This window comes from Lynx canadensis, chromosome A1 (assembly GCF_007474595.2).
Source record: "Lynx canadensis isolate LIC74 chromosome A1, mLynCan4.pri.v2, whole genome shotgun sequence".
NCBI lineage: Eukaryota > Metazoa > Chordata > Mammalia > Carnivora > Felidae > Lynx > Lynx canadensis.
Genome location: NC_044303.2, coordinates 139,933,711 through 139,947,542, shown reverse-complemented (window position 1 = coordinate 139,947,542; position 13,832 = coordinate 139,933,711).

Genomic DNA, 13,832 nt, shown 5'->3' with positions numbered 1-13,832 from the left:
GGAGATTGCCTTTATGAACCTTATATCCCTTCACAGAATAGATGGTTATTAAATATTTATTGAATTAATTATAGTGGAAGGAAACAGTTTTCACAGTGAAGAAGACTGTAGTGAACCAAACAAGATTGAAATATTCTAAGTCTTATCAAAAGGAAGGAGAAGGAGAAAAGAAGAAAAAGAGGAAGAAGTGGAAGAGGAAGAAGAAAAAGCAGAAGGAGGAGAAGGAGTGAAGGAAGGAAGGTAAGAAGGATGGAAGGAAAGAAGGATGAAAGGAAGGAAGGAAAGGAGGGAGGGAGGAAAATCTGTAAGTACTGATAGCTGAGAAACTCACACTTTCAATGTCCCTAGAAGCCTAAAAGGTCAGATATTTCAGAATTAAAAGTTACAGATAATACAAATACTTACTAATATAAAATCAAGGGAAGATTATGAAGCTGTTTTCACAAAAGGCTTTAGATCAAGATTTGGAAAGTTTTGTTCCCAAATTCTGCTTAATTGAGAATTCCAATGAATATATGGGTTCAAAAGCAAACAAAAAGCTAATTGGTTTTATGTACTTAAAACAACTTCTATATGGGTTCCAAAATGTATTTCAAAAGAATCTTTTATTGCACTTAACTCGTTATTTGTACTTAATGATAAATCACAAAATTTGGCATGGACACAAGAGAGAAGGCGAAAGTGGGAGATGGGGTCAAGGGAATCTATGTGCCTTCTTTCCTTGTGGGTATACTCTCAGAGCGAGGAGTTTATTAAAGTATAATTTTGGGGCACCTGGGTGGCTCAGTCGGTTAAGTGTCCAACTCCTGATCTTTGCTCAGGTCTTGATCTCAAGATCATGAGCTCAACCCCGCGTTGGGCTCCATGCTGGCCATGAAGCCTACTTAAAAAAAAAAAAAAATTAAAAACTAAAGTATAATTTTAAGAGCCTCTTTTAAAGTAATGGATGGCCCATATTGCTATCTTGAACTCAAGACCCTGAGATCAAGACCTGAAACTGAGATTGAGAGTCAGACACTTAACCGACTGAGCCACCCAGGTGCCCTGGTACAAATTGCCATCTCAATCTATATTAACCTTAGCATTTATCTATGTAACTGTGTTAGACCTCCAAGCTTCACTTTTCCCTCTTTTTATTGTCATGGGTCATGCATTAAGTCAGAGAATTATAACAACAACAAAAATAAGAAGAAGAATAAGTACTTAAATAACTCTATGTACCAGACACTTTTCTAAGTGCTTTATTGATATTAACTCCTTTAATTCTCATAACAGTCCTATGAGAAAGGTGTGTAGAATCTGCGTTTCATGAGGGATGAAGCTACAGAAACAGAAAGATTAAGCACCTGGCCTAAGTTCATGCAGCTTGGAAGTGGTGGAGTTAGAATACGAAGTTTGAAATTTAGCTCCCAAGTGGATGCTCTAAACAACTCCACGGTGCTAGCTTTTGCACCAACATAATATGTACTGCTTTGTATTAGCACATGTTGTGATTGCCTAAGCTTCTGACACTCCATTGCAAAAAATATTTCATAATCTCAACGAAAAATCATCTTTATTTACTTATTTATTTCCCATTCACTGTTCTCAGCTGCTTTCAAAGTTATATCTTCAAACCTCAGGCAGTTTTCTCTCTCTTACATACTCTTTTTTTTTTTTTTTTTAATTTTAGGGATAGTGTTTTAACTAGTACCTTGCAAGTGATAATTGGCCACTTAACTTTGACAGATAATATGATTGATTATCTCTCCTGTCCAAGATCAAGAAATACTCAACACAAGGGTCTCTATGCTAGGCAAAGGGGTAGGCATCCAAGGTACAGAGTTCAATAAGAAAACAGACACAAACAGAACCTTTCCAGATAATAGAGTCAGTGTTCTGAGTGAAATATGCAGAGGGTCCAGTGAGAAAGAGGTAGGGCATGGAGTTTGGATGCAGTACATTCTGAACAAGGGAAGGAAATGGTTTGAAGAAAGGCTATTTCAGCTAAGTGAGAATAAGAATGGAGGTTGACATGGATCAGGAGCAGAAAGTTTAATTAAGCAGAGATTTTTTTTTTAATGTTTATTTATATTTGAGAGAGAGAGAGAGAGACAGAGCACGAGCAGGTGAGAGGCAGAGAGAGAGGGAGACACAGAATCCGAAGCAGGCTCCGGGCTCCAAGTTGTCAGCACAGAGCCACATGGAGGACTCGAACTCTTGAACCACAAAATCATGACCTGAGCTGAAGTCAGATGCTTAACTGACTGAGCCACCCAAGTGCCCCTACTTAAGCAGAAACATTAAAGTGCTGTGGAATATGAGAGATTTAAAAGGTGGGGCAGTCATGAGCAGGTTGACAGAAAATCCCAAGTTTCTGTCACCCAAGGTGACATCTCACAGGGGCTAAAAGTCTCAGCTACTTCTCTTCTTTTGCTACTTTTGTTCAGCAGCAAAACTTAAAATTCTGCTTCTTGTTCATGCCTAAAACTTCCTAGAGCTGCACCCCACAGCAGGAGCCTGTCTTGCAGTCCCGAACAAAGATCTCCACAGGAAAGGGTGCACACAATTCGACATGTCTTCTGCCCACCGAGCCTGTTTTCACTGTTTAACTGTGTTTTTGTTTGTTTTCTTCTTCACAGTTCCCCCATTCCTCTTCTTAGGCTCCCTGCCCCCCTCCCCAGCTTTGCAGAATCTGTTGGGAGTAGGTATGAACTGTATTGGAATAATTTTTTTTTCTTTTAAAGGAATTTACTCTCCTCAGGAAAAAAGAATCCTCACACAATGTAGAAACAGCCTATCTATAGTCAGAGTGAGCGTCGTGTATCCCTGAGATTCTTAGGGATTCTTGGCTAAGGTGGCTGGTTCACAAGTCAATGAAAGACCAAGAAAGGAGGTGAAATGAAGGAGGGAAGGAAGAACGAATTTTGACTGAAATCTGAGCACTATTTTTTCTCCCTCATTAACAAACCTGGTCCTGGTCTCAGTTGATAAGAGTGGAGTGTGCTGTTGATGACAAAGGCTGTATCCAATTCACTTGTCATGTCCCAACAACTTTCTCCTGTTTACCTTCATCTTTCCAATGCCATCTTCTCCTTCCAGCTTTGTATGGCTCCCAGTTGAGAGACAGCAGAAGATTGTAAGAGTGAGGGGGAAAGAGGAAGAGCTTGCAAGGATGTAGATAAGATCACACGAGGCAAGTGTGAAACAAAACAAAGAAGGATAATGGCCCAAAGAGGCCCACCTCAGCTTTTCTGAGCAACCCCATAAATTGCCAAAGAGCAAATTGCCCAGGGCTACACACCTGTAATAAATTTGGTTACAAGTAACAGAGAACTTAAACTAAAATATTTAACAACTATTTAAAAATATCGGTTTAGGGGCGCCTGGGTGGCGCAGTCGGTTAAGCGTCCGATTTCAGCCAGGTCACGATCTCGCGGTCCGTGAGTTCGAGCCCCGCGTCGGGCTCTGGGCTGATGGCTCAGAGCCTGGAGCCTGTTTCCCATTCTGTGTCTCCCTCTCTCTCTGCCCCTCCCCCGTTCATGCTCTGTCTCTCTCTGTCCCAAAAATAAATAAACGTTGAAAAAAAAAATATATCGGTTTAAACAAAATAAGCATCCCTTTCTTTCTTGGGTAAAGGAAACTGAAGATAAGTAGTCTAGGATTAGCATGGCAGCCCAGGATGCTTCCAAGGACCCTTCTATCTGTCCGCTCCACCATCCTCAGCATGTCTTCCACCCTCACAGTCACTTTGAAGTCCAAGAAGGCAGCTAGAGCTCCAGCCTTCATATCTGCATTTTCATCCTTCTGGAAGGAGCAGAATAAAAAACAAGAGGGCAAAAAGGGGCCCTTCCCAACTGAGTCAGCTCTCTTTTCACAGTTTTTATCTCAATGACCAGAAGGCCTTATCTAGCAACAAAGGAGTTGGGGAATAGAATCCTCATTTTCAGCAGCAACGTGCCCAGCTCAAACCTGAAGAAAGGCTCCCACTTCTCTGTTTTTCTGGTTGTCCCCATACAGGGTGAGCGCACAATGAGGGTCCGATACAGTTACTGACCACTTAACTCAAAAAAACAGGAAACAATTTTTACTATCAAGAATATGGGGGCAAAGGAAAGGACATAAACCTAAAATCAAAGATGTTTTATAAACATGAGCTTAAAATGTCGATGGAACTCTCGTTAACACAGAGTTGACTTTTAGCTAAATCCACCAGAAAGGAATACTGCTACAAATGGTCCAGCGTAAAGAAGCAATCTGGAAAACTAGCCAAGTGGGCTCTCTTTTTAAAGTAAAGGGCCTTGGACACTTAGGTGGCTCAGTCAGTTAAGCATTGGACTCATGATCTCTGCTGCGGCCATGATCTCACAGTTCCTGGGATGAGGCCGGTGCTCCCTCAGGCTTAACAGCGGCGCCTGCTTGGGATTCTGTCTCTCTGCCCCTCCCCTGCTCGCGTACACGTGCTCTCATGCTCTCTTGTGCGCATGCTCCCTCTGTCTCTCTCTCTCAAAATAACTAAACAAAAGGAAAAAAAAAGAATAAAGGGTCTCAATGGTCTTATTCATTGCTCTCTCTTCAGCACCTGTGACACCTAAATGAATGAATGCGATACAGCATTTTTCTAAACAGTTAGTTGTCTTGATTTTCTCATTATCCAGACCCCCTACTTTTTCCTGTGCATTTTTAAATACCTAGCAGGTTCTCTATGCTATTTTAACTCTGTACGACAATAGCTGTCTCCCCCTTGGAAATTTCTTCTGCCTGTGAATCCTGCCTCCCTGAGAAGGTTTCCAGCACTTTCTGCATGTCTCCCCTGGACTGAACTAAAGCTACAGTTAGTAACGCTTCCAAAACTCATGACTTCAAAACGGTCCAGTGAACACTGATAAATCTTGCAGTCTTGGCTCATACCTAAAATCTTACTTTTTTCTTCCCATTTTGCACTTCCTAGGCTTTGGGTAATTTGTGCTACTTCAGTGACAGCATGTTATGAGACATTCTTGGTAAAATCTCTCTAGCTGGGTCTGACATGTTGAAAGCTAATTTTTTCCTTCTCATGGAAAGTGAATAGGATTACTACTGCCCACCATTCTCAAGACAGACACTGCCAAGGCCTCTGTGCTTCTTTCAGAAAAATAGGCCACTCATCTTCCCCAAGGGAAAACGTAATACACCTGCAAATATTCTCCTCAGTGCCTCTTTTAGAACTACTACTTTCTTGTTCTTTTGAAATATATGTCACTATAAATAACTCTAGGAAGAAATCTGACCCATGAACACCAATAAAAGTTATTGAAAGAAAATTATAATTGATGTCACTATGGGTTATAATTTTGCCCTCAGGGAGGTAATGAAGGCAGTCAGGACAACCTTTTCCCTTCCCTGGCCCTTTATGGAGAGAGTTTTTCTGGAAACTCTACAGGTGCTTGGCTTCCAATGGTGGACAAAGCTCTATGTCTCTATCTCATTCCTCCCCAAGGGAAACATCTTTCTTTTGGAATCTAGTACTGGTTGGACCACCAGATAATCCCAATTGTATTAAAGAGTTCAAAGCACTGGTGGCCATACCTGGCCATTGCGTGACATTGTGTTTCATGGGGAATAAAGTGATAATGAAGCTGTTCAACTGGTCTCTGTCTTTAGGCCACCTTCTCGCTCCAACAAAAAGAAAAAGAGGGAAGAATGTTGTGGTACGGAGAAAGAAGGCCTCCTGATTCCAGCAGGCCTTAGGTGAAGTGAAGTGCTCCTGCCCGCTTTTCCACTTCCTCCTGATCCGCTTTCTCAAGTAGGCCCAGTGGAGTCTGAAACTTCAACCTGCCTCTTCGTTGATCCTGTTCCTTTTTTTTTTTTTTTTACCAGAGAAAAGTAGTAGGACTTTCTTGCTTTGGGTTCCTAAAGGCAAAGACTGAGTCAAAAACTGAGGTGAAACAGCTTATTTGGGGATGATCCCAGAAAGTCAGAACAAAAATGCACAGTATAGTGGGAAAGAAGGAAAAGCCAATATCCAGCTAGTTGCCGTTGTGGTCAAGTAGGGCTCAACCCTGCTGGGGAACCTCTGAAAAGCCCTGTAAAATGCACTTCTGAAGGATAGTGGGATGCAGTGGGACCATTCATTCACAAACTCCAGTCCTTCTTTGGTTTAGAAATGCCCTCTGGAGCATACTTCCAGCTGTATGTGTACAAGGAGTGATGTACTGAAGCTTTGGAAAAACCTTGAGGCAGAAAAGTTGAAAGACTTGACAGTGAGCTCTTGAAGAGAGAAGCTTTTAGCCTGCCAGGAATTGTCTCCCACACTTGCAGCCGAAGGTGGTACATGGCAGGAAGGAGATTCGGCACGGAGTAACATGTCCTCTAGAAGGACTGCATTATGGGTTACCATGCCGGTCCTTCTGGTATTTTCATTCCTTTACCTTCCCATTGGGCCTCTTTTGATTGTTTCCCTAAGCTATTTTAGAAGATGGCCTGAAATTATTATAATTCCCTTCTCATGGTTAGGCAATAGTATTCCATTCATCAATCACATTCTAAAGGTGTCTTATTTTCTTATTCTGGTTATCCTTGGACTCTGAGTAGGTCTGGTGTAGTTGTTGATGATTCTAACAGTGAAGCTCTGACTCTAATAAACACTGTTAAGCAGGAACTTGTATAGTCATATGAAATCAACAAACATTTCTTGCAGTAAATATTTCAAAGAAAGGACAAGAGAGCCGATGGGTAGTTAAATAGAAGTTCATGGAGCTTTTACACACAGATGCAATTACTCTGTTTCCAGTATCTAAAATCTCGTCTTTGCCAGACAGAGGAGTCATATTATCTGTGGGGGTTAGGTTCTAAAATCAGTGTAAAAATGGAATTCCAATAGGATGTTGGGACTTTTTTTTTTAAAACGGTATGGGGAGGGAAAATTTCAGAGTTAAAAATATTCTTGAAATCTCTTTATATTTCATAGGATATAGTGTACATGTTTTGTTTTTATAGGTTTGACAGAAATTCCTATGCACATGAGGTTTGAAACCTCTGACAATTGGTAGAGTCTATCTAAAGATAGTTAATCATTTCCTACCTTTCTGCCCTTAAGACTGCACTATTAAATCCTAAAATTAATGGGAGCTAGGTAGTGAATGCTACTATGTTCCTGCTTGCCCACAGGGTTTCCCTAATTGGTGTCACCCCACTATATGCTATTAGATTTGAGATGTGTTTGTTGTCATGAATATTTATCCATTATTGGTGATATTTTCTTCCAGTTGGTCATGTGTCATACCTTTTGCATGGCAAAAAGGTCTTTAAATGTTTTTGAATTTTATTTATTTATTTACTTTTGAGAGAGAGAGAGACTCTGAACAGGGGAGGGCAGAGAGAGGGGGACAGAGGATCCTAAGTGGACTCTGGGCTGACAGCAGTGAGCCCAATGCAGGGCTCAAACTCACAAACTGTGAACTGAAGTCAGACACTAAACTAGCTGAGAAACCCTAAAAAAAATTTTTTTAATATATAGTTTATTGTCAAGTTAGCTAACATACAGTGCATACAGTATGCTCTTGGCTTCAGGAGTAGATTCCTGTGATTCATCACTTACATACAACAGACAGTGCACATCCTGACAAGTGCCCCCCTCAAGGCCCATCACCCATTTCCCTGGCCCCCACCCCCCCACTCCCCCACTCCCTTCCACCTTCAGTTTGTTCTCTGTATTTAAAAGTCTCTTATGGTTTCCCTCCCTCTCTGTAACTATTTTTTTTCTTTCCCTTCCCCCAGGTCTTCTCTTAAGTTTCTCAATTTCAACATATGAGTGAAAACATATATCTGTCTTTCCCTGACTGAATTATTTCACTTAGCATAATACACTCTAGTTTCATCCTCGTCATTGCAGATAACAATATTTCATTCTTTCTGATGGCTGAGTAATATTCCATTGTATGTATACACTACACCATTGTTATTTAACATAGTATTGGAAGTCCTAGTTTCAACAATCAGACACAAAAAGAAATGAGAGGCATCCAAATCGGCAGGGAGGAAGTCAAACTTACGCTATTCACAGATGACATGATACTGTATGTAGAAAACCTCAAAGACTCCACCAAAATAATTGCTAGAACTGATACACGAATTCAGCAAAGTCGCAGCATATAAAATCAACGTACAGAAATGTGTTGCATTTCTATAGACCAATAATGAAGAAGCAGAAAGAGAAATCATAGAATCGATCCCATTTACGATTGCACCAAAAAACATAAGATACCTAGGAATAAATCTAACCAAAGAGGTAAAAGATCTATACTCTGAAAACTATAGAACACTTATGAAATAAATTGAAGAGGATAGAAAGAAATGGAAAAATATTCCGTGCTTATGGGTTGGAAAAACAAATATTGTTAAAATGTCCATACTACCCAAAGCAATCTACACATTAATGCAATCCCTATCAAAATACCGCAAGCATTTTTCACAGAGCTAGAACAAACAATCCTAAAATTTGTATGGAACCACAAAAGACCCTGAACAGCCAAAGCAATTTTGAAAAAGAAAAACAAAGCTGGAGGCATCACGATTTCAGATTTCAAGCTTTGTTCCATTACAAAGCTGTAATCATCAAGACAGTATGGTACTGGCACAAAAATAGATACATAGTTCAATGGAACAGAATAGAAACCCAGAAATGGACCTACAACTATATGGTTCTATAGGCGATAATCTTCAATAAAGCAGGAAAGAATATCCAATGAAAAAAAAAAAAACCCAGTCTCTTCAACATAAATGCTATTGCAAAAACTAGACAGCAACCTGCAAAAGAATGAAACTGGACCACTTTCTTACACTATACACAAATATAAATTCAAAATGGATGAAAAACCTAAATGTGAGACAGAAAACCATCAAAATCCTAAAGGAGAACATAGTCGGCAACTTCTTTGACCTCAACCATAGCAACTTCTTAACTAGACACATCTCTGGAGCCAAGGGAAACAAAAGCAAAATGAACTATTGTGACCTCATCAAGATAAAACTCTTGTGGACAGTAAAGGAAACAATCAAGAAAACTAAAAGCAGGCTACGGAAGGTAAGAAGATATTTGCAAATAATGTATGTGATAATGGGTTAGTATCCAAAATCTATAAGGAACTTATAAGACTCAACACCCCCCCCCAAATAAATAAATAATCCAGTGAAGAAATGGGCAGAAGAAACGAATAGACATTTTTTTCCAAGGAAGACATCCAGAAGACCAACAGACACATAAAAAGATGCTCAACATCACTCATCATTAGAGAAATACAAATCAAAACCACAATGAGATACCACCTCACATCTGTCAGAATAGCTAAAATTAACAGCTCAGAAACAACAGATGTTGGCAAGGATGTGTAAGGGGAACCATCTCACACGATTGGTGGGAATGCAAACTGGTGCAGCCACTCTGGAAAACAGTACAAAAGTTCTTCAAAAAGTTAAAAGTAGAACTACCCTATGATCCAGCAATTGCACTACTAGGTATTTACCCAAAGGATGCAAAAATGCTGATTCGAAGGGGCACAAGCACCCTGATGTTTATAGCAGCACTATCAACAATAGCCAAACTATGGAAAGAGCACAAATGTCCATTGACTGATGAATGGACAAACTATTAGAATTAATATATAAATTAATCAAGATCACTGACACAAGGATAATACTCTAAAAATCAATTATATTTTTATGTTCAAGCTTCAAATAAATAAAAATTGGACTTAAAATCACAGTGTTGGAGTGCCTGGGTGTCTCAGTCGGTTTAAGTGTCTGACTTCGGCTCAGATCATGAACTTACGGTTTGTGGGTTCGAGCCCTGCATCAGTCTCTGTGCTGACAGTTCAGAGCCTGGAGCCTGCTTTGGACTTTGTGTCTCCCTCTCTCTCTGCCCCTCCACTGCTCATGTTCTTTTTCTGTCTCAAAAATAAATGAACATTAAAAAAAAACAGTATTATTTATAATAGCATCAAACCCATAAAATAACCACCAATAAATCTAGTAAAAGATATGCAAAAGCTCTAGATGAAACTATAAAACATTATTGAGTTAAATTAAAGAAAACCTAGATAAATGGAGGGTTACATCATGTTCACAGATTATAAATAAATATTTTAAAGATATCAACTCTATTTGTACTCATGAATTCAGCACAATTCTCATCTTTTTTTTTAAAAAGTCACATTTTTTTGTGGAAATTGACAAGCTCACTCTAAAATTTATATGAAAATGGGGTGCCTGGGTGGCTCAGTCAGTTAAGTGGCCAACTTCGGCTCAAGACATGATCTCACCATCTGTGAGTTCAAACCCATGTCGGGTGCCGGGCTCTGTGCTGACAGCTCAGAGCCTGGAGCCTGCTTTGGATTTTGTGTCTCCCTCTCTCTCTGTCCCTCCCCTGCTCACCCTCGGTCTCCCTCTGTCTCTTAAAAATGAATAAACGTTAAAAAAAATTTTAATTTAGGGGCGCCTGGGTGGCGCAGTCGGTTAAGCGTCCGACTTCAGCCAGGTCACGATCTCGCGGTCCGTGAGTTCGAGCCCCGCGTCAGGCTCTGGGCGATGACTCAGAGCCTGGAGCCTGTTTCCGATTCTGTGTCTCCCTCTCTCTCTGCCCCTCCCCCGTTCATACTCTGTCTCTCTCTGTCCCAAAAATAAATAAACGTTGAAAAAAAAAATTAAAAAAAAAAATTTTAATTTATATGAAAATATATGAGGTAATCATGAAGAACAAATTTGTAGTAGTTACATACCTAGGCATATTTATAATAGATAAAATCTATTACAAAGCTACAGTAATTACAACATTATACTCACACTGGGAAAGACATACAGACAACTGTAATAAAATATAATTCAGAGACAGACTTACATATAAATGGTGACCTGGTTTTTGACAGAGCTGATACTTCGGTGCAGTACAGAAAGACTGGTCTTTTCAATAAATGATTCTAGGTCATTTCACAATCCATATAGAATATAAATATATAGAGATATATATAATATATATATGTTTATATATATATATATTAAAAGTAAGAACTTCTGTTCATTAAAAGACACCACTGAGAGAATGAAAAGGCAATCCAGAGTAGAAGATAACTGTAATACATTTCGCAAAGGATTCTCATCAAAGGTATATAAATGACTCGTGCAAGTCAATAGGAAAAGACAGAAAATACAATGAAAAAATAGGCAAAATTACTGAACAGATATTTCACGACAAGCAACATTGTGATGGCCAATAAACATTAAGAAAAGGTACTCAGTGTCATTAGTTACCAGAGAAATGCAAACACCCACATATCCACAAAAATGGTTAAAATAGAAAAAGACTAACACTAACAAGTGTTAGTAAAGAAGTAGAACAACTGGAACTCTCACATACTGCTGGTGGGAGCATAAATTGATCCAACCATTTTGAAAAACTCTTTGGCAGTATCTACCAAAGCTCAATGTATATATACTCTATGACCAAGCAAACACAACCCTAGATATATATCCAGCCGAAGTGTGGATCTCCATTCAACAAATAAAAGTATGAGAATATTTTTAATAGCTCTAAATTGGAAACCACCTAATTTCCATAAACAGTAGGATAGACAATCAATTTGTGATATATTTCCACAATGAAATACTGCATATATAGCAATGAGGACAAATGAGCTGAAACTACATGCAACAATATGGAGAAATTTCACAAACATCATTTTAAGCAAAAAAAGCCAACACAAAATAGTAAATACTATGTGACTCAATTTACATAAAGTTTTGAAAAAGGCAAAACAAATCTGTGCTGTTAGAAGTCAATGCAGTGATTATATGTGGATGGCAGGAGGAGTTCCGTTTCTTAAATTGGTTCTGCAGATGTTCTTTTGTGAAACTCTCTACACCTGTGATCTGTTCACTTGTCTTTACTGAAAAGAGAATTTTTAAAATGACACTGAGATACTATCGTTTATTGTTTATTAGATTGGTAAAAATCTAAAAGTTAGACAAAATCGTGTAATACCAAAGCAATGGGGACACAGGCACTGTAGCGAAGTATAAATTTATATCGTTGTAATTGTTATAACTCATATGAAGAGCTGCTGGATAATATCTGTCAAAACTACAAATGCGTATACCCTTTTACCCAGAAGTTACAGCTCTGGTTATCTACTGAAGGTTATACCTGCGTATGAAATGATGTGTGTATAAGGTTATGCATTGCATAATTTTTTGAAATAGAAACTTGTTGGCAATGACCCATATATATGGCCATATGTTACATCCGGACAAAAGAATACTATGTGAGTGCAAAAGAAAAAAGAAAAAACAAAGAGCTCTCTATTCACTAAACAATATTGTCAGTCAGTTTGGAATAGTGATTTAGCGCCTGAATTCTGGAGTCAGACTGCCTGGTTTCACATCCTGGCTCCACTACTTACTTTTCTTTTCTTTTTTCTTTTTTTCTTCTTTTTTTAGTTTATTTATTTTGAGAGAGACAGAGACAACACGAGTTGGGGAGGGGCAGAGACAGAGGGAGAGGGAAAATCCCAAGCAGGCTTCATGCTGTCAGCCCTGAGCCCTGCTCAGGGCTTGAACTCACAAAACCAGATCATGGCTTGAGCCAAAACCAGGAGTCGATCACTTAACCGATTGAGCCACCCAGGTGCCCCCTACTTACTTTTCTGTATCTGTATTTCCTCATCTTTAAAACACTACCTATCAGCAGAATTGTTGTGATGGTTAAATAAATAGTTAATTTATGTAAAGCATTCGGAAACAGTGCCTGACACAAAGTAAGCACTATGTAAGTGTATTCTTTTGTTATTGTTACTGATATAGCAAGATTTTCAATACATGTTAATTTAAAGAAAAGTTTGCAACACCGTGTGTTATATCCATTCTTTTGTATAAAAAAGGGAATATGGAAAACTACATATTCTGGAGATATACCCAAGAAACCCCCCATGGGGAGGAGGGTGCTGGGAACAGAGCAGATGAAAGACATTGTTAACCTTTTTATGTATTGCGAGTTTCGAACCATGTGATTGCGTGACCTTTTTGAATAATTTACAGGAAGAGAATGCACGCAGAGAATGAATGACTATGGATTCACAAAATTTATGTGTCATCCCAGTTCCACCATACAACAGTATTCCATTTCAAGAGTTCTTAAACTTTTCTGAGGCTCAAGTTCAAAGAGTTGCTAAGAATCAGTGATTATTGTGAAAGTGCATTTGTAAAGCGTGTATCTGCTGGGACTCTTTGGGTGGTTAAGTGACAGGAAATCCAACGTGAACTAGCTTGCCAAGAAAGGGGAATTTATTGGCTCACGTTACTAAAAAGTCCAGGAGGTAGCTCTGACTTCTACATAGCTAGATTCAGGCCTCCAGTTATGACCAGGCTTTATTTCTCTCTACTTCTCTGCTCTGCCTTTGGTCATGTTGCCTTCTTTTTCTGGCTCTAAGCGCAGCCACAGCAACTTGAGTCTCTCCCCTAATGGTGGCAAGTTTGTTGTGGGTCCTCTAGCCTCAAAAGCTCTCAAGTTCAAAGTCTAGCAAGAACAGTAAGAGTAGTTTCTGGTCATCTCCATCAAAATCTTGATAGGCGTCTGGGTGGCTCAGTCAGTTAAGTGTCTGAGTGTTGGTTTTGGCCCAGGTCATGATCTCACAGTTCATGAGTTCAAGTCCCACACTGGGTTTTGAGCTGACAGTGCAGAGTCTGCTTGAGAGCCTCTCTCCCTCTCTGTCTGCTCCTCTCTTGCTCATTCTCTCTATTGCTCTCTAAAAATAAATGAAAAAAAAAATACTTGAAAAAAAGTAAAAAAAAAAAAAAAAATCCTGAGATTTACTCTAATTGGCCCA